The sequence below is a fragment of the Stenella coeruleoalba genome, assembly GCF_951394435.1.
Source record: "Stenella coeruleoalba genome assembly, chromosome: 3".
NCBI classification, from domain to species: Eukaryota; Metazoa; Chordata; class Mammalia; order Artiodactyla; family Delphinidae; genus Stenella; species Stenella coeruleoalba.
This window is the reverse complement of record NC_137148.1, coordinates 141,943,816-141,971,786: the sequence shown is the minus strand read 5'-3', so window position 1 is coordinate 141,971,786 and position 27,971 is coordinate 141,943,816. Positions and strand designations below refer to the sequence as shown.

The window sequence follows — 27,971 nt, the reverse complement described above, 5'->3', positions numbered from 1 at the left end:
ATAAATTCTTCGAATATTTTCTCAGTCCCTTTATTTTTCTCTTCTTCTTCTGAAACCCCTATAAATCGAATGTTAGTGTATTTAATATTGTCCCAGAGGTCTCTGAGACTGTCCTCAGTTCTTTTCATTCTTTTTTTCTTTATTCTGCTCTGCAGTAGTTATTTCCACTATTTTATCTTCCAGGTCACTTATCTGTTCTTCTGCCTCAGTTATTCTGCTATTCATTCCTTCTAGAAAATTTTTAATTTTATTTATTGTGTTGTTCATCTCTGTTTGTTTGCTCTTTAGTTCTTCTAGTTCCTTGTTAACCATTTCTTGTATTTTCTCCATTCTATTTCCAAGATTTTGGATCATCTTTACTATTCTTACTCTGAATTCTTTTTCAGGCAGACTATTTCCTCTTCATTTGTTAGGTCTGGTGGGTTTTTGCCTTGTTCCTTCATCTGCTGTGTGTTTCTCTGCCTTCTCATTTTGCTTTACTGTGTTTGGGGTCTCCTTTTTGCAGGCTGCAGGTTAATAGTTTCGATTGCTTTTGTTGTCTGTCCCCAGTTGCCAAGGCTGGTTCAGTGGGCTGTGTAGGCTTCCTGGTGGAGGGGACTAGTGCCTGTGTTCAGGTGGATGAGGCTGGATCTTGTCTTTCTGGTGGGCAGGTCCACGTCTGGTGGTATGTTTTGGGGTGTCTGTGGCCTTATTATGATTTTAGGCAGCCTGTGTGCTAATGGGTGGAGTTGTGTTCCTGTCTTGCTAGTTGTCTGGCATAGGGTGTCCAGCACTGTAGCTTGCTGGTCGTTGAGTGGAGCTAGGTCTTGGCATTGAGATGGAGGTCTCTGGCAGATTTTCGCCATTTGATATTATGTGGAGCTGGGAGGTCTTTTGTGGACCAGTGTCCTGAACTTGCCTCTCCCACCTCAGAGGCACAGCCCTGACGCCAGGGTGGAGAACCAAGAGCCTGTCCTCCACAAGGCTCAGAATAAAAAGGAGAAAAAAAAGAAAGAATATAAAATAAATTAAAGAAAAATAAAGTTATTAAAATAAAAAATAATTATTAAGAAAAAAAAATTTAAGTAATTAAAAAAAAAAAAAACGGACAGACAGAACCCTAGGACAAATGGTAAAAGCAAAGCTATACAGACAAAATCACACACAGAAGCATACACATACACACTCACAAAAAGAGGAAAAGGGAAAAAAATATATATATATATATATTGTTGCCCCCAAAGTACACCTCCTCAATTTGGGATGATTCGTTGTCTATTCAGGTATTCCACAGATGTTGGGTACATCAAGTTGATTGCAGAGATTTAATCTGCTGCTCCTGAGGCTGCTGGGAGAGATTTCCCTTTGTCTTCTTTGTTCACACAGCTCCCGGGGTTTCAGCTTTGGATTTGGACCCACCTCTGCATGTAGGTCACCTGAGGGCGTCTGTTCTTTCCTCAGACAGGACGGGGTTAAAGGAGCCGCTGCTTCGGGGCCTCTGGCTCACTGAGGCCGGGAGGAGGGAGGGGTACGGATGCGGGCGAGCCTGCGGCGGCAGAGGCCGGTGTGACGTTGCACCAGCCTGAGGCGCGCCGTGCGTTCTTCCGGGGAAGTTGTCCCTGGATCCCGGGACCCTGGCAGTGGCAGGCTGCACAGGCTCCCCGGAAAGGGGGTGTGGATAGTGACCTGTGCTCGCACACAAGCTTCTTGGTGGCGGCAGCAGCAGCCTCAGCGTCTCATGCCCGTCTCTGGGGTCCGCGCTGTTAGCCGCGGTTCGGGCCTGTCTCTGGAGCTCCTTTAAGTAGCGGTCTTAATCCCCTCTCCTCACACACCAGGAAACAAAGAGGCAAGAGAAAGTCTCTTGTCTCTTCGGCAGCTCCAGACTTTTTCCCAGACTCCCTCCCGGCTAGCCGTGGTGCACTAACCCCTTCAGGCTGTGTTCACGCCGCCAACCCTAGTCCTCGCCCTGGGATGTGACCTAAGCCCGAGCCTCAGCTCCCAGGCCCCGCCCGCCCCGGCGGGTGAGCAGACAAGTCTCGGGCTGGTGAGGGCCGGTCGGCACCAATCCTCTGTGCGGGAATCTCCCCGCTTTGCCCTCCGCACCCCTGTTACTGTGCTCTCCTCTGCGGTCCCAAAGCTCCCCACTCCGCCACCCACAGTCTCCGCCCGCAAAGGGGCTTCCTAGCGTGTGGAAACCATTCCTCCTTCACAGCTCCCTCCCACTGGTGCAGGTCGCGTCCCTATTCTTTTGTCTCTGTTTATTCTTTTTTTCTTTTGCCCTACCCAGGTACGTGGGGAGTTTCTTGCCTTTTGGGAGGTCTGAGGTCTTCTGCCAGCATTCAGTAGGTGTTCTGTAGGAGTTGTTCCATGTAGATGTATTTCTGATGTATTTGTGGGGAGGAAAGTAATCTCCGCGTCTTACTCTTCCGCCATCTTGAAGCTCCTCCCACAACTTTCTTCTTACTGTTGAAACTGCAAGTGATTGTTTTCATTCTTTTTGCTTATCCTATTTTACTTTTCAAATTTATACATGTATTAATCATACAATAAATATTTAAAAAGATATTTAGCAATTTAGAACTCTGAGAATGTGATTAATGCAGTGTTACCCGGGCAGGTCTTCACGACCTTCACGAAGAATCTATCAGATTTAGCCAAATGGAGAAGGTTGAGAAAAGCAGCTAGAGAGAGGAGAAAACCTTTCTGGCAAACCCAGAGGCAAGAAAAAACATAGCATATTCCCAGGACAAACACAGTCCAATTTTCCACACCAGATACAGGACAGTATATAAAAGAGAATGGGCCATATAGGGAGAGGTGTCTTCAGGATGAGTATATTCAGCCTTCCCCACACCATCCCAAAGAAGAAGTCTGGATATATGTGAAGCTACACAAAAACTAAAATTGAATTCATTTCAAAATAGCATGTCAGTCATTTCAGTCAAGGTCCACTGTTTACACTCTGCCCTTCATTTAATTCTTACATGGCACAAAAGTCCTAATAATTTAGATTGAAGCCAAGTCACATAAGGGCTTTGAAGACATTCAGACTTGACAATAAAATTCTGCCTCTTGCAAAACTGGCCTAACAGGAGGAACTTCCTAGGATTGGGATGAGAAATACATAGATTACTGTATGACAAAGACTTAGCACAATGCCAGGTACATGAGAAAACATTCTATAACTGTAGCCATTAACACTTGTACTCATCTATCTGTAGATAGCCCAAGTGGATAGTCACAGACAGAAGTGCTTGGTGGAGTGTTGAAAGCCATCCTGTAGGAGAATATTTTCTCCATCACATCCATATAGTCTACATACAGTCTACAATTTCTACTATTAGTCATCTTATTGGCATAAGAGGCAAAAGTTCCTGCTTAGATGCAATAGGATTATTTAAGGAAATAGAAGACAGGAAAGAAACAAAATATTTACCAACAAACTGATATTTCCCCAGGCACTTTACACACTTTTCTTTATTTAGGCCTCACAAAAAACCTGTTTTTATGGTTTCTGTTTTTAATCTCATTTCAAAGTTAAGGAAACAGAAGCTACAAAAGAGTAACAATTTACTAATGATTATTTAGATAGAACATGGAAAAAATGGAATTCTAAACATGTGACTCTGAAATTCATGGTCTTTCCATGAGAATTCATGCTTTATTAGAAAGAAGTAAGACACATGGTATAGTAGCAAGGGCCCAAGAAACATGAGTTCTGAGCTTACTAACCACCTCTTTACCTTTGCCAGATCATTTAATTTTCTGTACGTAGGTGTATAGAATGTTCAAAAAAGGGATTCAGTTCTGTGAGTGTTTCAGAACCCTCTCTCTTCTAAAATCTATCAATTATAATTATTTAAAGCCTTTGATGATGGACACTTTTTAATAAGAACTAAGGCTTACACAGGCCTTACCTATGTCAGGAGCTGTTCTAAGTACTTTACAAATATTAACTCATTGAATTAACTGAACTCATTGAACAATACTTACGATGCAGTTATTATTATTAAATATTAAATGCTATTATCAACATTATACATATGAGGAAATTGAGGAACACAGATGTTAAGTAACATGTCCAAGGCCACATAAACAGCAAAACAGGGCCCTTAACCGAAGAACTCTGGATCTGTTTTGTGGTTTTAATGGCTCTTCAACCATCAGACCTTTGAATCAGGTTCTTCTGAGGAAAACAAAAAAAGTACATTTTGATTCAGAATGGTAAAGATCTGGTGCTTGAAAGTGAGCTAACTTGTGTAGCCAGAAAAGAATTATGAAGCTACTGATAAGTAGAAAAGGTAAAGGGGAAAGGAAAAGAGCTGAAATGCAAGCAGTTGCTGTGGGTTTCCAAATTCACACAGACAGTTACAGTTTAATTATGTAGTTTAAGCTAGGCTGGAATCCAGTGTGCATCTTCAGGTCACAGATTTTTCATGGGAAACTATCCTTCCAGTTCTCAAGGGTAATGGTTTTCAAAGTGTGGCCCTGAATGGGCAGCATCAGCATTGCCTAGACACTTATGAATGTGATCCTGACCTGGTGAATCAGACACTCTGGGGAGTCCAGTCCAGCATATGTGTGTTAGTAAGCCCTCCAGCAGAGTCTAATGTTTGCTCATACTTGAGAACTCTTGCTTTAACACATGCGATTTGGACCACCTAATCTGGATCTGACTTTTGAAACAGACTTTTTAATCAGAAGTGGTCAATCCTAACATCACATTGCCTACTCCTGAGAAAAGTCGTTCATTTACCCATGTGGAGCCCATGAAACACAATTTCGAGAATCTTATTGGAAATTTTGAGGGGACAACATGTAAGATTGGAACTGCTTGCCACTAGCATAGGAGAGCCTACCTGAGAATGGAGTCAACACAGAGAAATGCAAAGGAGACCAAGATGGGTGGAGCTATGCCATCTTCTACCAGTATCTCTCTGCATCTGAGTTCTCTGCAACACAAATGATACATGGTTTCATGTTTATTTATTCATGTTGTTTCCTCTGCTTGCAATGCTCTTCCCACTTCTTTACTGTCCTCAGGCAGAATGAACCACTTCCTGTTCTCATTCATGCACCAATCTTTTCTTACGCTGACCTAGCCTTGATTACCCTCTATTACTGTTCTTTGTGTATCTCCTCTCCCCTCTCAAAAGAGGATCTCCCTGAAGGTAGGCTGCTTCTTTTTATATTTGTACCCCTAGCACTCAGCATTATAATAGATGTTTAAAATGTTTGCTGAATAAATAACTTTCCTACATTCCTCATGGGATTATTGCAATGATCAAATGAGAATAAGACTTAGAATAGGCTTAGTAAGATATAAAGCTCTATACAAACATGAGTCATATTTATAATTATTAGTCGTTTATCTTGTGGGCTCATCTTTACCACAAACGTGTCATCACATGGGACGACTGGGAAATAAGACTGATAAACCCTGTAAATCTGTGATAAATTGATTATAAAAATGGCTGTAACTCTTGGCTGCTCCATACATGAAATTAGCACATAAATACATAGAAAAATGACCACTGTGATAGGACTATAAAAGAGAAATCAAGGTTCCCTGAGCATGTATTAATTAGAGATTTGACTTTGAGTGATTAAGTGAAAGAGTAGCATAAAGCAGCAATTGAAATGAGACTCGGGCGAAGGGAAGAGCATGTATAAAGGCCCTGTGGCAGTAAGGCATTTGGCGTGAGGGGGCATGGAGAAGTAGAAAAAGACTATACCAGACACTAGGCTATGTTAGGGAATTTGTTTTTTTGTTTTTTTTTTTTTTTTCACCAAGAGTAATGAGAAATCATGGAAAGGTGTTAAGTAGAGGAATGACATGATCAGATTGGTATTTTAAAATACTACCCTGGATCTTGTGCCTTTAACGTGGTTATCTCAGACCCCTACATGATATATGTTATTGTTTTTACTACTTCTGAATTATAAGGTTAAAAACACAATTGTTTTTAAGCTTTTAAAAACTATAATTATTTTATATTTTCTAACTTTCACTTGAACTATGAAATTTGTTAAATACTAACCCCCTATTCATCTGGGAGAGAGTCTAATCACCTATGCACTGTGAAAAGTAAAGTTTGAATTCAACAGATTCCAGTAACCCTCATTTAAGGACATGCCTCATTCAAAATTAAACTGCACTCAGACAAAAATTAATACACATGTATCTGATTCTTACACACATTATTAGAACATATTTACTAATTTCAAATGTTTATATTTAAAACATATTCTGGACTGCTTAAGCAAATTGGCACACAAAATTATTTTTTAAAGTTATAAACGACAAATTTAACACGTAAAACACTGCAGAAGGATTTGTTCTTATTCAATACTGAAATTAGAAATGATAAAACATGGGCACTTCCAGCCACTACTCTTACTTGACGTCGAATTAAGGCAATATCACAGTAAATAGAAATATAGAAATCCCTAAGGAAATTCAGATTGGAAACGGAATGCTATAGTACAATCAATAACATGTATTGACTCTATGAGCCCTTAGTTTAGTCTAGATAAGAAAGTTTGTTACATTAATTTTCTCCAGATTCTGCATATTGTATTAACTTTACATTCTTTTAAAAACTGGTTTTGTTTAATTTGGATGTTCTACCAATATTGCTTGCAGCTGTTTGACACTGCCCCACCTAAATCACAGATTTGACACTCCCACATCACCTTGGTGTTTCTTCACTGCTACTTCAGGAACACATGATTGCTATTGTCAGCTACAATTACCACCCACTGCAGAGGTTTGCTGAAACTGAGCAGCTAGAGAAGGTATATATGTTTTAGCAGCTTTGAGACAGAGCAAACTATACATGTAATTCACCATATGATGTTTACTTTGTATTCCAGTATAACAGAGGACAGAAAAGGCAAAGGATAGAGACAACCCTGTAATAAGGAGATAGCTTCGCAGACATAAACTCATCTTTGGCACCTTATGTCAGCTATGGCCCCTGTTCCCACTTTGGCCGGCATGTTCTAAGTGAGGAGTTCCCAGACGCAGTACTGTTGCCAGTTCTTTGTTGTGCATGGCTGTCCTGCGCATTGTAGGATATTAGCAGCATCTGTGGTCTCTATCCATTACACCCTCCCTCCAAGGTTGTCAAGCAATATGGTCTCCAGATCGCCAAATGTCCTCTGGGAAGCAAAATAGCTCCTGATTGAGAACCACTGTTCTGGGTCATACACGTTTAGAGCTATGATACCTTGCTTGCTTCTTTCTTCCTGAAATTGATATCTCCTGGAAATTATCAAGTTGTGCTATTGTTCATTAGCAAATAGGCTCCCAAGGAACTCTGATCTACCCACCCTGATACCATCCTGACCCTTACTCTGCCCTACCCACAAATTGGCTTATTTAATAAGAATTCTAGTAACAACAGACTTAAGGAAATGAATAATAGCTACTATTATAAAATATTTATAATGTGCCAGGCCTTGTTTCTAAGCAAATTATATATTATTATCTTAAGTTATAGCTTAAGTTATCTTAAGTTATAGCTGAGTGAACTGGCATTTAGAAAGGTTAAGCAATGCTCTTAGGAAAAAATCCAAAATTCTGACATTCTTTTCAAGGCCCTTTAGGATTTGGCCATAATTGCCCCTTCCGGCCCACCCACCCACTATGTAGAGCAACCAGGCTTTACCTCAATTTCTCAAGCAAAGAGGTCAGTCTGTAGGAATCCACAGATGCTGTCCCTACTCTGGCAAATTTGCTTCTCTGATTTCCCCCCTCCCAAATGGCCTGTTCATTCTTTGGCTTCAACCTGGACATCTTCTCTTAGACATGTTTCATCCAACCCCATGTGATTAGGTCTTCCTTTTGGAGGTTCACTGTACTTGCTATTTAACCGTCCTTGTCTGTTTCTTACACTTGTCTGCGATGTCTCTTAAGTAATGCACTTTGCTTAGTCCACTGCTATTTCCCCAGTGTCTAGAACAGTGCTGGGCTCACAGTAACCACTGTGTAAATGTTACTGACTGACAGAATGAATGATTATCCCCCAAAGCATTAAGCTCAGAAGTTGTAGAACAGGGATTTTAACTCAGGTCTTCTGAAGCCACTTTGCAAATTCTTGGGCTTATTAGAGCACACCCATCGGAAAAGTTTTTCTATCTTGCTGGCTTCATTTTAGCCCTTCCTAACTACCAACCATGACCTTGTATAAAACAAACCTGAGATATGTAGGTATCATGTGATCTGATCTCAGAAATAGTAGTGACTCAGACTATTATTTGTCATTCTATAGAACACACACCTAAAAAGAGGAAGTGGACTATTCAATTAAAAAATATCGAGCTTCCGGGAAGATGGCAGAAGAGTAAGACGCGGAGATCACCTTCCTCTCCACAGATACACCAGAAATACATCTACGCGTGGAACAACTCCTACAGAACACCTACTGAACGCTGGCAGAAGACCTCAGACCTCCCAAAAGGCAAGGAACCCCCCACGTACCTGGTTAGGGCAAAAGAAAAAACTAAACAGAGACAAAAGGATAGGGACGGGTCCTGCACCAGCGGGAGAGAGCTGTGAAGGAGGAAAAGTGTCCACACACTAGGAAGCCCCTTCGCGGGTGGAGACTTCGGGAGGCGGAGTGGGGAAGCTTGGGAGCCGCGGAGGAGAGCACAGCAACAGGGGTGCGGAGGGCAAAGCGGACAGATTCCAGCGCAGATGAGACTTGTCTGCTCGCCCGCCGGGGCGGGCGGGACTGGGAGCTGAGGCTCCGGCTTTTGTCGGAGCGCCGGGAGAGGACTGAGGTTGGCGGCGTGAACACAGCCTGCAGGGCGTTGGTGCGCTGCGGCTGGCCCGGGAGAGTGTCCGGGGAGGGGTCTGGACCTGCCGAAGAGGCAAGAGACTTTTACGTCCCTCTTTGTTTCCTGGTGCACGAGGAGAGGGGATTAAGAACGCTGCTTGAGAGAGCTCCAGGGACGGGCGCGAGCCGCGGCTAAGAGTGCGGAGCCCAGAGACGGACATGGGACGCTAAGGCCGCTGCTGCCGCCGCCAGGAGGCCTGTGTGCGAACACAGGTCACTAGCCACACGCCCCTCCGGGGAGCCTGTGCAGCCCGCCACTGCCAGGGTCCCGGGATCCAGGGACGGCTCCCCGGGAGAGCGCACTGCGCGCCTCAGGCTGCAGCGTCACGCCGGCCTCTGCCGCTGCAGGCCCGCCCAGCACTCCGTGACCCTCCCTACCCCCCGGCCTGGGTGAGCCAGAGCCTCCGAATCAGCGGCTCCTTTAACCTCGTCCTGTCTGAGCAAAGAACAGACGCCCTCCGGCGACCTACACGCACAGGCGGGGCCAAATCCAAAGCTGAGCCCCTGGGAACTGTCAGAACAAAGAAGACAAAGGGAAATCTCTCCCAGCAGCCTCAGAAGCAGCGGATTAAAGCTCCACAATCAACTTGATATACCCTGCATCTGTGGAATACCTGAATAGACAACGAATCATCCCAAATTAAGGAGCCCTGTGGATGAAAGGCTCTTGGTGCTGCAGCCAGGACTCAGTGCTGTGCCTCTGAGGTGGGAGAGCCAACTTCAGGACACTGGTCCACAAGAGGCCTCCCAGCTGCACATAATATCAAACAGCAAAAATCTCCCAGAGATCTCCATCTCAACGCCAGCACCCAGCTTCACTCAACGACCAGCAAGCTACAGTGCTGGACATCCTATGCCAAACAACTAGCAAGACAGGAACACAACCCCACCCATTAACAGAGAGGCTGCCCAAAATCATAGTAAGTCTACAGACACCCCAAAACACACCACCAGACGTGGACCTGCCCACCAGAAAGACAAGATCCAGCCTCATACACCAGAACACAGGCACTAGTACCCTCCACCAGGAAGCCTACACAACCCACTGAACCAACCTTAGCCACTGGGGACAGACACAAAAAACAACAGGAACTACGAACCTTCAGCCTGCAAAAAAGGAGACCCCAAACACAGTAAGATAAGCAAAATGAAAAGACAGAAAAACACACAGCAGATGAAGGAGCAAGATAAAAACCCACCAGACCTAACAAATGAAGAGGAAATAGGCAGTCTACCTGAAAAAGAATTCAGAATAATGATAGTAAGGTTGATCCGAAATCTTGGAGATAGAATGGACAATAGAATGGACAAATTGCAAGAATCAGTTAACAAGGACCTAGAAGAACTAAAGATGAAGCAAGCAACGATGAACAACACAATAAATGAAATTAAAAGTACTCTAGATGGGATCAATAGCAGAATAACTGAGGCAGAAGAACGGATAAGTGACCTGGAAGATAAAATAGTGGAAATAACTACTGCAGAGCAGAATAAAGAAAAAAGAATGAAAAGAACTGAGGACAGTCTCAGAGACCTCTGGGACAACATTAAACGCACCAACATTCGAATTATAGGGGTTCCAGAAGAAGAAGAGAAAAAGAAAGGGACTGAGAAAATATTTGAAGAGATTATAGTTGAAAACTTCCCTAATATGGGAAAAGAAATCGTTAATCAAGTCCAGGAAGCACAGAGAGTCCCATAGAGGATAAATCCAAGGAGAAATATGCCAAGACACATATTAATCAAATTGTCAAAAATTAAATACAAAGAAAACATATTAAAAGCAGCAAGGGAAAAACAACAAATAGCACACAAGGGAATCCCCATAAGGTTAACAGCTGATCTTTCAGCAGAAACTCTGCAAGCCAGAAGGGAGTGGCAGGACACATTGAAAGTGTTGAAGGAGAAAAACCTGCAACCAAGATTACTCTACCCAGCAAGGATCTCATTCAGATTTGATGGAGAAATTAAAACCTTTACAGACAAGCAAAAGCTGAGAGAGTTCAGCACCACCAAACCAGCTCTACAACAACTGCTAAAGGAACTTCTCTAGGCAAGAAACACAAAAGAAGGAAAGGACCTACAATAACGAACCCAAAACAATTAAGAAAATGGGAATAGGAACACACATATCGATAATTACCTTAAATGTAAATGGACTAAATGCTCCCACCAAAAGACACAGATTGGCTGAATGGATACAAAAACAAGACCCATATATTTGCTGTCTACAAGAGACCCACTTCAGACCTAGAGACACATACAGACTGAAAGTAAGGGGATGGAAAAAGGTATTTCATGCAAATGGAAACCAAAAGAAAGCTGGAGTAGCAATTCTCATATCAGACAAAATAGACTTTAAAACAAAGACTATTAGAAGAGACAAAGAAGGACACTACATAATGATCAAGGGATCGATCCAAGAGGAAGATATAACAATTGTAAATATTTATGCACCCAACATAGGTGCACCTCAATACATAAGGCAAATACTGACAGCCATAAAAGGGGAAATCGACAGTAACACATTCATAGTAGGGGACTTTAACACCCCACTTTCACCAATGGACAGATCATCCAAAATGAAAATAAATAAGGAAACACAAGCTTTAAATGATACATTAAACGAGATGGAGTTAATTGATATTTATAGGACATTCCATCCAAAAACAACAGAATACACATTTTTCTCAAGTGCTCATGGAACATTCTCCAGGATAGATCATATCTTGGGTCACAAATCAAGCCTTGGTAAATTTAAGAAAATTGAAATTGTATCAAGTATCTTTTCTGACCACAACGCCATGAGACTAGATATCAATTACAGGAAAAGATCTGTAAAAAATACAAACACATGGAGGCTAAACAATACACTACTTAATAATGAAGTGATCACTGAAGAAATCAAAGAGGAAATCAAAAAATACCTAGAAACAAATGACAATGGAGACACAATGACCCAAAACCTGTGGGATGCAGCAAAAGCAGTTCTAAGGGGGAAGTTTATAGCAATACAAGCCCACCTTAAGAAGCAGGAAACATCTCGAATAAACAACCTAACCTTGCACCTCAAGCAATTAGAGAAAGAAGAACAAAAAAACCCCAAAGCTAGCAGAAGGAAAGAAATCATAAAAATCAGATCAGAAATAAATGAAAAAGAAATGAAGGAAACAATAGCAAAGATCAATAAAACTAAAAGCTGGTTCTTTGAGAAGATAAACAAAATAGATAAACCACTAGCCAGACTCATTAAGAAAAAAAAGGAGAAGACTCAAATCAATAGAATTAGAAATGAAAAAGGAGAGGTAACAACTGACACTGCAGAAATAAAAGAGATCATGAGAGATTACTACAAGCAACTCTATGCCAATAAAATGGACAATCTGGAAGAAATGGACAAATTCTTAGAAATGCACAACCTGCCAAGACTGAATCAGGAAGAAATAGAAAATATGAACAGACCAATCACAAGCACTGAAATTGAAACTGTGATTAAAAATCTTCCAACAAAGAAAAGCCCAGGACCAGATGGCTTCACAGGCGAATTCTATCAAACATTTAGAGAAGAGCTAACACCTATCCTTCTCAAACTCTTCCAAAATATAGCAGAGGGAGGAACACTCCCAAACTCCTTCTACAAGGCCACCATCACCTTGATACCAAAACCAGACAAGGATGTCACAAAGAAAGAAAACTACAGGCCAATATCACTGATGAACATAGATGCAAAAATCCTCAACAAAATACTAGCAAATAGAATCCAACAGCACATTAAAAGGATCATACACCATGATCAAGTGGGGTTTATTCCAGGAATGCAAGGATTCTTCAATATACGCAAATCTATCAATGTGATAAACCATATTAACAAATTGAAGGAGAAAAACCATATGATCATCTCAATAGATGCAGAGAAAGCTTTTGACAAAATTCAACACCCATTTATGATAAAAACCCTGCAGAAAGTAGGCATAGAGGGAACTTTCCTCAACATAATAAAGGCCATATATGACAAGCCCACAGCAAACATCATCCTCAATGGTGAAAAACTGAAAGCATTTCCACTAAGATCAGGAACAAGACAAGGTTGCCCACTCTCACCACTCTTATTCAACATAGTTTTGGAAGTTTTAGCCACAGCAATCAGAGAAGAAAAGGAAATAAAAGGAATCCAAATCGGAAAAGAAGAAGTAAAGCTGTCAGTGTTTGCAGATGACATGATCCTATACATAGAGAACCCTAAAGATGCTACCAGAAAACTACTAGAGCTAATCAATGAATTTGGTAAAGTGGCAGGATTCAAAATTAATGCACAGAAATCTCTGGCATTCCTATATACTAATGATGAAAAATCTGAAAGTGAAATCAAGAAAACACTCCCATTTACCATTGCAACAAAAAGAATAAAATATCTAGGAATAAACCTACCTAAGGAGACAAAAGATCTGTATGCAGAAAATTATAAGACACTGATGAAAGAAATTAAAGATGATACAAATAGATGGAAAGATATACCATGTTCTTGGATTGGAAGAATCAACATTGTGAAAATGACTCTACTACCGAAAGCAATCTATAGATTCAATGCAATCCCTATCAAACTACCAGTGGCGTTTTTCACAGAACTAGAACAAAAAATTTTGCAATTTGTATGGAAACACAAAAGACCCCGAATAGCCAAAGCAATCTTGAGAACGAAAGAAGGAACTGGAGGAATCAGGCTCCCAGACTTCAGACTATACTACAAAGCTACAGTTATCAAAACGGTATGGTACTGGCACAAAAACAGAAAGATAGATCAATGGAACAGGATAGAAAGCCCAGAGATAAACCCACGCACATATGGTCACCTTATCTTTGACAAAGGAGGCAGAAATGTACCGTGGAGATAGGACAGCCTATTCAATAAGTGGTGCTGGGAAAACTGGACAGCTACATGTAAAAGTATGAAGTTAGATCACTCCCTAACACCATACACAAAAATAAGCTCAAAATGGATTAAAGACCTAAATGTAAGGCCAGAAACTATCAAACTCTTAGAGGAAAACATAGGCAGAACACTCTATGACATAAATCACAGCAAGATTTTTTCTGACCCACCTCCTAGAGTAATGGAAATAAAAACAAGAGTAAACAAATGGGACCTAATGAAACTTAAAAGCTTTTGCGCAGCAAAGGAAACCATAAAGAAGACCAAAAGACAACCCTCAGAATGGGAGAAAATATTTGCAAATGAAGCAACTGACAAAGGATTGATCTCCAAAATTTATAAGCAGCTCATGCAGCTTAATAACAAAAAAACAAACAACCCAATCCAAAAATGGGCAGAAGACCTAAATAGACATTTCTCCAAAGAAGATATACAGACTGCCAACAAACACATGAAAGAATGCTCAACATCACTAATCATGAGAGAAATGCAAATCAAAACTACAATGAGATATCATCTCACACCAGTCAGAATGGCCATCATCAAAAACTCTAGAAACAATAAATGCTGGAGAGGGTGTGGAGAAAAGGGAACCCTCTTACACTGTTGGTGGGAATGTAAATTGATACAGCCACTGTGGAGAACAGTATGGAGGTTCCTTAAAAAGCTACAAATAGAACTACCATATGACCCAGCAATCCCACTGCTGGGCATATACCCTGAGAAAGCCATAATTCAAAAAAAAGAGTCATGTACCAAAATGTTCATTGCAGCTCTATTTACAATAGCCCAGAGATGGAAACAACCTAAGTGTCCGTCATCGGATGAATGGATAAAGAAGATGTGGCACATATATACAATGGAATATTACTCAGCCATAAAAAGAGACGAAATTGAGCTATTTGTAATGAGGTGGATAGACCTAGAGTCTGTCATACAGAGTGAAGTAAGTCAGAAAGAGAGAGACAAATACCGTATACTAACACATATATATGGAATTTTAAAAAAAAAAATGTCATGAAAAACCTAGGGGTGAAACAGGAATAAAGACACAGACTTACTAGAGAATGGACTTGAGGCTATGGGGAGGGGGAAGTGTAAACAGTGACAAAGCGATAAAGAGGCATGGACATATATACACTACCAAACGTAAGGTAGATAGCTAGTGGGAAGCAGCCGCATAGCACAGGGAGATCAGCTCGGTGCTTTGTGACCGCCTGGAGGGGTGGGATAGGGAGGGTGGGAGGGAGGGAGACGCAAGCGGGAAGAGATATGGGAATATATGTATATATATAACTGATTCATTTTGTTGTGAAGCTGAAACTAACATACCATTGTAAAGCAATTATACTCCAATAAAGATGTTAAAAAAAAATCAAAATTGGATGACTTTAATAAAAATCACAACCAACAATAAGCCATTAGGAAAAAAAAAAACATGTACTAGATATTATCAATTCACATGATAATGAGTTTAATACTGTGGTGGAGTTTCAAATGCCAAGTGTCACCCTCTGTGACTGTTAACAAATGGAGTTCCATCATGTGTGAAAATTTCATGATGACACAATCTGTGCTTCCCAATATATTTCAATAGATAGCAAGTGGTTATGGTTAAGACTTTTCTAGCCAGTCTTCAGATTTCATTAAACTTCACTATGATTGGACGACCTCCTCAAATCCAATAACAGGCAGTGGCACAATTCACTGCAAATGAACGAATGGATATGTTAACAATATCTAAAGTACCTTGTAAAATATGTTTAATTATGCATAGGTTAACAGCTGTTTGTTTAGTGCACTGTATATAGGATGAGATACTCAAGTCAGAAGGAATATATAACCTATTAGAAAAGGATATTAAAGACAGCTACTGTGTAAACATCCACTTTGGAGCTGGATGCCAAATGTGAACACTCCAAATACATGAGTAACTGCATTTTCTTATCTTTCCTACTGTTTGTGGCTTTGTAATTAGTCCACTGGGCAATGACAATATTGCAAAGAGGCTATTAGTCTAAATTCATGATTTAATTCTACATTGAAAAAAAAAGAACCTCTTAGCTGGTAGCTAAAGCTTAAATTCTGAACCCAACTTAAAAACAAATGAAGAAATAAATTTAAAATAAAATGAAACAAAGATAAACTCACCCCCATGTCCATGAACAACAACAAAATCTCCGGAAGGCCAGTTCCCTTAATGCTTCACCTTGGGGAATCTAAAGTAGTAAATAATATGGTGGCTATGAAAGTAACTATAATTCTTTCACACTAGCAGCAATGACTTGAATCTCTATAATTGGATTATATATTATCCTATATAAAGCTTTTTGGACTGTTCTCTCAAATTACTCATATTGCCTGCCACTGCTTGGATCTCCTTTGGAAGCAAAGTTGGTATATCATATTTTTTTTTCTGCTTAAGCATATATTTATATGCATAATAAATGATAAAAATTCCTAGATGAAAAATATTTTAAAAATTAATTTCCCTTAGCCCACTCTCTTCTGCCTATGGATAGAAGGGAAATTTCCACATCTTCTGTCAGCTTATCTTTTGATTTTTTTTCACTTCTTTCTCAGTCCAACAGGAAATTGACTAGATATAAAAAATAAATGTGTTGAAATGTTTGCAAGGAGAACCTGGTGGCTTATAGAAGATTATTAAATGATGACTGGGAAAAGGGAAATCAGAAAGAGATCTTAATTGTATCAAAGACTTCCTATGTGGCAATAACAGTGGTATTCTTTTTAAAAAATGGTATATCATGTAATCATTACTAAAGCTCCATAAAATAGGAATTATTGTTATCTTAATTTTATTTTCCTGGAAATTCAGTGTCATGTAACATATCCATGAATATCAGCTAGATATGGGAGAAATTAAAACTTAAATTCATATCTATTTTATTTTAAAGTCTGCCCTTTTGTGTATTTTAGATCATATAACATTTATTAAATATTAGATGCTATGTTAAATTTTCATAGCCCTGCACAGCTCACAGTTTAAAGGAGGATAAAAATTAATAGGCACATAACTGCAATAGACAAAAATAGGAAGGGTACACAGTAATACAGATATACTAAGGGAAATGTCTTATTTTACCCTAATGTTCAATATGTTACCCTAAAATAGAATTTATTACTACTTTTTTTAATATAAATTTAGTTATTTTATTTATTTATTTTTGGCTGTGTTGAGTTTTTGTTGCTGCATGCAGGCTTCCTCTAGTTGTGGCGAGCAGGGTCTACTCTTCGTTGCGGTGTGTGGGCTTCTCATTGCTGTGGCTTCTCTTGATGCAGAGCACAGGCTCTAGGCACGCAGGCTTCAGTAGTTTTGGTATGCGGGCTCAGTAGTTGTGGCTCACGGGCTCTAGAGCGCAGGCTCAGTAGTTGTGGTGCATGGGCTTAGTTGCTCCACGGCATGTGGGATCTTCCCAGACCAGGGCTCAAACCCGTGTCCTCTGCATTGGCAGGCAGATTCTTAGCCACTGCACCACCAGGGAAGCCCAATTACTATTTTCAAATACAGAGAAATAATAAAAAATTTAAATGGCCCATGATGGCATCACTCAGATATTGCTGACATTACAAATGATCAGAATTATCAAGAGGTATGGAATATAATGTGAAAAGCCCAATATTCTCATCCCCAAACACTTTTAATAAAGCTATTTTGCAGAGAGCTTCCTCTATGTGTGCACACATACACACACTTGTGCGTGGCCTGATGGAGCACTTTACAGACATTTCTGCATCTTACATTTTTTAAAATAATATACTTTGTGGCAATTTCTATGCTAACGCATTAAGGGCTATGACATTTCTTTTAATGTAGAGTAATCTTCTATTGTACAGAGAGGTACCAGAACTGATCTAATTAATCTCTGCTGATGAACATTTAAGTCATTTCCAGGATGTGCTATTAAAAATCCTGCATTAAGCATCCTGTGCATATGTTTAAATATGAACTTTTTAATGTACATTGATGAATTCCTAACATTAAAATTACTAGATCAAATATTAACTTATAAATGACAAATTTTATGTGTTGTTAAGTATAATCTCTACTCTCAAAGTAAATAAGGAAATAATGGTGACAAGTAGGACTAATTTTTCTTTTTCCCCAAAGTCAGCTTAGACATCAATCCAGATTTCTTACACTCCCTGATTAATGATCAAGGCAGTCCTATGCCAATATATAGAAGAAGAATTAAAAAAATTATATTTTGAGTTATTTAAAACAATTTTCAAAAAAGGAATGTAGATATGTGTGTTCTGTGGTTTGTTTTGGTTTCCCTTTAAATTGAGTTACAAAATACAAGCCCCAAAGAACCACCTAGTTTCCTTAATAGCTCTTGGTTGAGAAAGGTTTTACATGGTCATATTTCTCATCTTACTTTTCAAAGTAAAAAATGATTCATCAGTCTCTACCGTTTCTCTTGAATCATGTGTTACTTTCTGGTTAAACAACAATTTTCAAAAAAGCAAACAATACAAAATGATAGCTAACAGTAATTGAATATTTACTAGATGCCAGGCACTGTTATAACTAACTGGATGTATTAATTCACTTAAACCTCACAGAAACGCCATGGAGAAATTTCACGAGTTGGAATTTGAATTCATGATGAACCTGGGTAGCATCTCTTCAGAATTTATGTTCTAAACCACTACACTATAATTTTCTTAAGGGTAAAATGTGTTCATAACATGGAACGATGCTAAAAAAGAAGTTTATAATATTAAGATTCTCTATCTTGGCAAAATGAGAAGTGATGCAAATGCAAATTCTACTGCAATCTAAACCCTTTTTCTGATGACAGCTTCTAACATTGACTTATCAAAGGCTAATGTAGACTGAAAGAATAACTAATTCTCAATTTACCCAACAGATCCTCTCTCTCTCAAGCTTTCCTTTCTTTTTAGATTAATCTACTTATTTAGATGGACTTGCTTATCTCCAGGAAGCTAAACTAATAGATTTTTTTTCCAACTCAAACAGAAACAAAAGATGGGTGTTAATTCATCTGAAGTTTACTGGAGAAAAAAAAAAAAAAAATCCATCTTTTTTTTGTTGAGATTCACAGAAAATGCCAAACATCTGAAGACTGTATTTTTTCCTTTTTCTTACTCCCTCTCTCTCTCTCTCTCTTTTTTTTTTTTTTTTTTTTTTTTTTTTTTTTTTTTTACAGTTTGTGCTATGTATTTTTATTTCATGGCTTGAAGTAGTCCTGGCATAAGGTCAGAGTATTACAACTACACAAATAAATGGTATTTCTTGCAGTAACTTACTCTGTTGAATTACTGGATTGAGCAATAGCTGCTGGGGTTTGGAAGACCGCATACCAGGCAGTAAGTTGTCTAGACTGACGTTTACACTGGGGTCAGACCAAGTAAAGGGCAGAGGTTTTGCTGACTGACTTCTGGACCATATTTGTATTCTGATTATAGAAAAGATTAGGTGAAGACTATAAATCTTAATCATTAAAATAATACATTGGTTATTCATCTTATTTGTTTAGTAATCCTCAAAGAATAAGTCAGCATATTATTAACATGTAGCATCTCATAATAGCTTTAGAATCTATTTATGTTTAGTGCTAGCTTAGCTGGTTCCAGACAGTAACAATGAGTTCAAAGAGTGAGGTAGATCTCCACTTAGATAACAAGTTTTTCATACCTCTGACACAAAAGACAAACAAATACCCTGTCCTACCTAATTCTCAAGGGCTACCAGACACAAAACGGATTAAATGCTTACTGCAGAAAACATCTTTGGGGGAAATGTGTTATCACAGATTTTAAGCATGGTGGGTTAATAATACTGTTTTCAACTATGTATGATTAATAATAATAATGATTATAACAATATCTAATTTTATTGGGCATTCACTATGTGCCAGGCTTTGTGTTAAATCCTTTACAGACATTATTTCATTGATTCTTCAAGGTAACACTCTGAGTTAGGTACATTTATCATGTCTATTTTACAGAGAGGGAAACTGAGGCAAAGTGATAGTAAATTGCTTTTCCAAATTGATACAGCTAGTGGTAAAGCCAGGATTAAAACCTGCACAGTATTTAATAGATCTTAACTGTTGGAAAGACTAAAGTATGTAAAATGAGAAAGAGAGGTGCAATTGCCATTAAGTGTATATACTCTTCCTGGCAAACATGCACAAGAGCATATCCAGGTACTTATGTCCTTTATATTTATCTAGTTTGAAAATTTTAAATTCCAAGTAATACTAGGCTAAAATGGAACTTGGAAAAATACAGATAACTTCAAAAATAATCTGTACTTTCCCTCTAACTTCATCCTTCTGTCTTAGGAATTTTGTATTTTGATACATCTTTTCTTGCTTGCATACTTAATACCTCCTGCTAAGTTAGATCTTTATCACTGATTTTTTTTAATCGAGGTGAAATTAACATAATATAAAATTAACCATTTTGTGAACAATTCAGTAGCATTTAGTACATTCACAATATTGTATAATCACAAACTCTGTCTAGTTCCAAAACATTTTCATAACTCCAATAGGAAACCTTGTACCCAGTAATCTGTTGTTCCTCATTCCCCCTTCCCACAGTTCCTGGCAACCACAAATATTCATTCCGTATCTATGCAATACCTATTCTGAATACTTCATATAGAAAGAATGATACATATTGCAGTGTTTTACATTGGGCTTCTTTTACTTAACATAATGTCTTCGTGGTTCATTCATGTTGTAGCATATATCAGCACTTCATTTGTTTTAATGGCTGAAAAATAGCCCATCATATCTATATATCACCATTTGTTTATCCATTCATGTGTTGATGAACATTTGGGCTGTTTCCATCTTTTAACTGTTAAGAATAGTGCTGTTATGGACATGCAAGTACATAAATTGTTTCAGTATCAGTTTTCAGTTCTTTTGGATGTATACTTAGGAATGGAGTTGCTGGGATTTTGTGTGCGTGTGTGTGTAATTGCTGGGATTGTGTTTGTGTGTGTGTGTTTCTTTACACAGTCAAGTCATTCACATTTTAAAAGTATCTTAACTCAACCAGTCAAGCACTTCTAGCTACAACTCAGTCTATTTCCTCCCCTCTATCTACCAACTTCTAGGGAGAGTTGTTTATATTCCTGCCTTCGTTTATTCACTCTTTTCCTCAACTCATTCCATTTTGGTCTCTGCCTTTATTTAGTACCAACTTAAATCTTACTAGAGACACTGACAATTTCCAGTTTTCTATCATTAAAGTCTCTTGTTGCCTCAACAGCATTCAGCACTGTTGATCAATTCCTCCTTCTGGAAACACTCTACTCCCTTGAATTATATATTCCCTTGGACAGTATGTTTCCTGATTATCTGTCTGGTTGTCCCTCTTACCACTTGCAGGATTAACCCCCTCTACCTAGACTTTAGGTGTTGGCGTGTCTTAAGGCAGTTCTGAGTACATATTTCTTTTCTCTCTGAGCAGTTTCCCTAAGTGATCATAACATGTCCTATAGCTTTATACGTACTCTGAGGAACACATTTGTTGATTTCTGAATATACTTCCTTTGATAGGGATTCCATGATAGGGAATAATTGAATCTGAAGATTGCTTTGAGTAGTATAGTCATTTTCACAACATTGATTCTTCCAATCCAAAAACATGGTATATCTCTCCATCTGTTTGTGTCATCTTTGATTTCTTTCATCAGTGTCTTATACTTTTCTGAGTACAGGTCTTTTACCTCCTTAAGTAAGTTTATTCCTAGGTGTTTTATTGTTTTTGTTGCAATGGTGATGGAACTGTTTCCTTAATTTCTCTTGCTGATTTTCGTTGTTAGTGTATAGGAATGCAAGAGATTTCTGTGCATTAATTTTGTATCCTGCTACTTTACCAAATTCATTAATTAGCTCTAGTAGTTTTCTGGTGGCATCTTTAGGATTCTCTATGTATAGTAACATGTCATCTGCAAACAGTGACAGTTTTACTTCTTCTTTTCCAATTTGTATTTCTTTTATTTCTCTTTCTTCTCTAATTGCTGTGGCTAAAACTTCCAAAACAATGTTGAATAATAGTGGCAACAGCGGACTATCGTTGTCTTGTTCCTGATCTTAGAGGAAATGCTTTCAGTTTTTCACTATTGACAATGAAGTTTGTTGTGGGTTTGTCGTATATGGCCTTTATTGTGTTGAGGTAGGTTCCCTCTATGCTCATTTTCTGGAGAGTTTTTTATTACAAATCAGTGTTGAGTTTGTCAAAAGCTTTTTTCTGCATCTATTGAGATGATCATATGGTTTTTCTCCTTCAATTTCTTAATATGGTGTATCACACTGATTGATTTGTGTATATTGAAGAATTCTTGCATCCCTGGGATAAATCCCACTTGACATTGGTGTATGATCCTTTTAATGTGTTGTTGGATTCTGTTTGCTAGTATTTTGTTGAGGATTTTTACACCTATATTCATCAGTGGTATTGGTCTGTAATTTTCTCTTTTTTTGTAATACCTCTGTCTGGTTTTGGTATCAGGGTGATGGTGGCCTCATAGAATGAGTTTGGGAGTGTTCCATCCTCTGCAATTTTTTGGAAGAGTTTGAGAAGGATAGGGCTTAGCTCTTCTCTAAATGTTTGATAGAATTCACCTGTGAAGCCATCTGGTCCTGGACTTTTGTTTGTTGGAAGATTTTTAATCACAGTTTCAATTTCATTACTTGTGATTGGTCTGTTCATATTTTCTATTTCTTCCTGGTTCATTCTTGGAAGGTTATACCTTTCTAAGAATTTGTCCATTTCTTCTACGTTATCCATTTTATTGGCATAGAGTTACTTGTAGTAGTCTCTTAGGGTGGTTTGTATTTCTGTGATGTCCATTGTAACTTCTCCTTATCATTTCTAATTTTATTGATTTGAGTCCTCTCCCTCTTTTTCTTGATGAGTCTGGCTAAAGGTTTATCAGTTTTGTTTATCTTATCCAAGAACCAGCTTTTAGTTTTATTGATCTTTGCTACTGTTTTATTTGTTTTTATTTCATTTATTTCTGCTCTGATCTTTATGATTTATTTCCTTCTACTAACTTTGGGTTTTCTTTGTTCTTCTTTCTCTAGTTTCTTTAGGTGTAAGGTTAGATTGTTTATTTGAAATTTTTCTATTTCTTGAGGTAGGAATGTATTGCTATAAACTTCCCTCTTAAAACTGCTTTTGCTGCATCCCATAGGTTTTGGATTGCCGTGTTTTCATTATAATTTGTCTCTAGGTATTTTTTGATTTCTTCTTTGATCTCTTTAGTGATCTTTTGGTTATTTAGTAGCGTATTGTTTAGCCTCCATGTGTTAGTGTTTTTTACATTTTTTTCAGTGTAGTTGATTTCTAATCTCATAGCACTGTGGTCGGAAAAGATGCTTGTTATGATTTCAATTTTCTTAAATTTACCGAGGATTTATTTGTGACCCATGATGTGATCTATCCTGGAGAATGTTCCATGTGCACTTTAGAAGAAAGTGTAATCTCCTGTTTTTGGATGGAATGTCCTGTAAATATCAATTAAATCTATCTGGTGTATTGTGTCATTTAAAGCTTGTGTTTCCTCATTTTCTGTCTGGATGATCTGCCTATTGGTGAAAGTGAGGTGTTAAAGTCCTCCACTATTATTGTGTTACTGTCAATTTCCTCTTTTATAGCTGTTAGCAATTGCCTTATGTATTGAGGTGCTCCTATGTTGGGTGCATATATAGATCTTCTTCTTGGATTGATCCCTTGATCATTATTTAGTGTCTTTCCTTGTCTCTTGTAACATTCTTTATTTTAAAGTCTATTTTATCTGATATGAGTATTGCTACTCCAGCTTTCTTTTGATTTCCATTTGCATGGAATATCTTTTTCCATCCCCTCACTTACAGTCTGTATGTGTTCCTAGGTCTGAAGTGGGTCTATGAGTCTTGTTTTTGTATCCATTAAGCAATTCTGTGTCTTCTGGTTGGAGCATTTAATCCATTGACATTTAAGGTAATTATTGATATGTATGTCCCTATGACCATTTTCTTAATTGTTTTGGGTTTGTTTTTGTAGGTCCTTTTCTTCTCTTGTGTTTCCCACTTAGAGAAGTTCCTTTAGCATTTGTTGTAGAACTGGTTTGGTGGTGCTGAATTCTCTTAGCTTTTGCTTGTCTGTAAAGCTTTTGATTTCTCTGTCAAATCTGAAGGAGATCCTTGCCAGGTAGAGAAATATTGGTTGTAGGTTCTTCCCTTTCATCACTTTAAATATATCACCACTCCCTTCTGGCTTGTAGAGTTTCTGCTGAGAAATCAGCTGTTAAGCTTATGGGAGTTCCCTTGTATGTTATTTGTTGTTTTCCCTTGTTGCTTTCAGTAATTTTTCTTTATCTTTAATTTTTGTCAGTTGGATTACTATGTATCTCGTCATGTTCCTCCTTGGGTTTATCCTGTATGGGACTCTCTGTGCTTCCTGGACTTGGGTGGCTATTTCCTTTCCCATGTTAGGGAATTTTTCAACTGTAATCTCTTCAAATATTTTCTCGGTCTTTCCTCTCTCTCTTCTCCTTTTGGGTCCTCTATAATGCAAATGTTGTTGTGTTTAATGTTGTCCCAGAGGTCTCTTAGGCTGTCTCCATTTCTTTTCATGCTTTTTTTCTTTATTTTGTTCGATGGCAGTGAATTCCACCATTTTGTCTTCCAGGTCACTTATCCGTTCTTCTGCCTCAGTTATTCTGCTACTGATTCCTTCTAGTGTATTTTTCATGTCAGTTATTGTATTGTTCATCTCTGTTTGTTTGTTCTTTAATTCTTCTAGGTGTTTGTTCTTTAATTCTTCTAGGTCTGTTAAACATTTCTTGCATCTTCTCGATCTTTGCCTCCATTCTTTTTCCAAGGTCCTGGATCATCTTCACTGTTATTATTCTGAATTCGTTTTTTGGAAGGTTGCCTAGCTCCACTTCGTTTAGCTGTTTTTCTGGGGTTTTATATTGTCCCTTCATCTGGTACATAGTCCTCTGTTTTTTATTTTGTCTATCTTCCTGTGAATGTGATTTTCATTCCACAGGCTGCAGAACTGTAGTTCTTTTTGCTTCTGCTGTCTGCCTTCTGGATGATGAGGCTATCTAAGAGGCTGTGCAAGCTTCCTAATGGGAGGGACTGGTGGCGGGTAGAGCTGGGTGTTGCTTTGGTGGGCAGAGTTCAGTAAAACTTTAATCCGCTTGCCTGCTGATGGGTGGGGTAGGTTCCCTCCCTGTTGGTTGTTTGGCCTGAGGCAGCCCAGCACTGGAGCCTACCTGTCTCTTTGGTGGGGCTAATGGCAGACTCTGGGAGGGCTCACACCAAGGAGTACTTCCCAGAACTTCTGCTGCCAGTGCCCTTGTCCCTGCAGTGAGCCACAGCCACCACCCCGCCTCTGCTGGAGACCCTCCAACACTAGCAGGTACATCTGGTTCAGTCTCCTATGGGGTCACTGCTCCTTACCCTGGGTCCTCATGTGCACACTACTTTGTGTGTGCCCTCCAAGAGTGGAGTCGCTGTTCCCCCAGTCCTGTCGAAGTCCTGCAATCAAATCCTCTAGGCTTCAAAGTCTGATTCTCTCGGAATTCTTCCTCCCATTGCCGGACCCCCAGGTTGGGAAGCCTGACGTGGGGCTCAGAACCTTCCCTCCAGTGGGTGGACTTCTGTGGTTAAGTGTTCTCCAGTTTGTGAGTCACCCACCCAGTGGTTATGGGATTTGATTTTATTGTGATTGCTCCCCTCCTACTGTCTCATTGTGGTTTCCCCTTTGTCTTTGGATGTAGGGTATCTTTCTTGGTGAGTTCCAGTGTCTTCCTGTCGATGATTGTTCAGCAGTTAGTTGTGATTCTGGTGGTCTTGCAAGAGGGAGTGAGCGCACATCCTTCTACTCTGCCATCTTCTTTTTTTTTTTTTTTTTTAATTGAAGTATAGTTTATTTACAATGTTGTGTCAGTTTCTGGTGTACAGCAATGTGGTTCAGATACACACACATATATGCATGTGTATATATATATATATATATATATAATCTATTCTTTTCCATTTTAGGTTATTACAAGACGCTGAATACAGTTCCTTGTGTTTTTCACCTATAATCATATATTCCTGTTTAAAACATTTTCTCCATTATTAATGTGAATATTTGTTTGATAGCGCTCTCCTTCATTAGACTGTACATTTTATTATGGTTCATATCTATTTCATTTACAATGTCCAGATCTAATTTTGTTCAAAAGGACCTAGCATCATGTTTGAATATAGTGGACACTCAATAAATCATTACTGAACATGAGATAAAGAAGGTGATTAATAAAATCAGATTTCTCAGCACTAGAGATGGGTAGTTTTCTTAAAATCATTTACATTTTCTTTTACATATTAAAGAGCACCTCTAAGGCAAATCTTGACTTATTTTCAAACAATTACTCTTAAACAATTCCCTAAATGTGTTTCACATACTCTATATGAAACAACCATTCTAAGGATGAAGTCAGTGATGGAAGAAAGAGAGGAAGATCAGGCAAAAAGTCTTAAGAATTCACAGAAAGTTATACTGGGGGGTGGTGGGGGCGTGGAACTTGTAAAAATTACAGAAACTGAGCTTTCCTGGTGGCACAGTGGTTGAGAGTCCGCCTGCCGATGCAGAGGACACGGGTTCGTGCCCCAGTCCGGGAGGATCCCACATGCCGTGGAGCGGCTGGGCCCATGAGCCATGGCCGCTGAGCCTGTGCGTCCAGAGCCTGTGCTCCACAACGGGAGAGGCCACAGCAGTGAGAGGCCCACATACCGCAAAAAAAAAAAAAAAAAAAAAAAAAAAAAAAAAAAAAAAAAAAAAATTACAGAAACTAAGAACTGGGAGGAACTATCAAGATGACCTCATTCAATAATTTAATTTTAAAGCCAGTGTTACCCATAGGATCTGTTACTCTCAGAGTCAGAATCAGAAGAGAATTCTCAATTCACTATTCAATATTACTTATACCATTTTTACTAATTTAATTCAACTTCCCCCCTTTTTACCTACAATTATTTTTCATTGACAGAAACATGGTTATTTATCTTGAAACTTAATATCTAGTTTAAATTTGGAAAATATTAATTTTCCTTTTTATTCTAAAATGACCCTACTAACTTTCCCCATTTGCTAATATTACCCCCAAGAAATGGTTCATGATTTACAAGTAAGGGGATACATATAAATGAAGAATACATTCTGCAATAACTTCATCTATTTCTAGTTTGCACATTAGGACATACTATGTTTTTGTAAGGATGTATGTCTGGTGGTCTTTATTAGCAAAAATGTCTCAGACATCTGTTTTGAGGACAAAAGCATTTATCTTTGCCTGAAGTATACCTATCTCTGGTTTTATGTTTGATTATTTAATGCATTTTCTAATGAAGTTATTGTAACAGGGCATTCTGTGAGATACAAATTGTCAGCTACTTATATAAGTAAAGGTAGAAAAACTGTTCTGTAAAATGCCAACAGGATAGAAATCCATTTTTCTAAGGAGAGGATGTAACAATGTTTGACAATGGCTTCCCCTATCTATAACCACTGATGTTGTTGGTAAAAGTTATAATCAATTTGTGTAAAATTCAAGGATAACTTTTAGAGAAAAAAATAGAAAAACTGACTTTCTTCTTAAGGTTCACCCTCAAAATGGGTAGGTCCTATCTGAAGTCCGCTGTATGTTTTTAAAATTTGTTGGTCATGTTTGTATGAGAGATACGTTTCAGTTTACTCCCATATAGTTACTTAGTATATAAGTTAGCTGTCAACATTTAAGGCATAAGATTTCGCACAAAAATCAGCATTTCTGGTTCCTCTTTAAAAAATCTAATGGCATACTTGAGCCCTTATTCTTACACAGTAACAATGATCTAGGTTGGGTCAACTGCTCTTCAATTCATCATAGACCCCTCCTGGCTTGCAATGTTGTGTTAGTTTCTGCTGTACAGCAAAGTGAATCAGGTATGCATATACATATATCCACTCTTTTTTAGATTATTTTCCCATATAAGTCATTACAGAGTACTGAGAAGACTTCCCTGTGCTATACAGTAGGTCCTTATTAATTATCTATTTTATATATAGTAGTGTGTATATGTCAATCTGAATCTCCCAACTTCCCTCCTGGTAACCATAAGCTTGTTTTCTACATCTGTGACTATACTTCTGCTTTGTAAATAAGTTCATTTGTACTTTTTTTTTAG

At 38.6% G+C, this 27,971-nt stretch overlaps 1 protein-coding gene across 50 annotated transcripts in view; it reads right to left on the bottom strand.

Moving 5' to 3' along the window:
* LOC307184329 (teneurin-2-like) overlaps positions 1–27,971 on the bottom strand; it is a 2,867,364-nt gene that overhangs the window by 1,155,791 nt on the left and 1,683,602 nt on the right. For 48 of the 50 annotated variants that reach the window (XM_079917763.1, XM_079917760.1, XM_079917746.1 and 45 more), the window contains one exon: positions 4,839–4,931. The exons of the other annotated variants lie outside the window; for them this stretch is intronic. The gene's annotated coding sequence lies outside the window, so the exon portion shown is untranslated. The remainder of the gene's footprint in view (positions 1–4,838; positions 4,932–27,971) is intronic. 50 annotated transcript variants of the gene reach the window in all.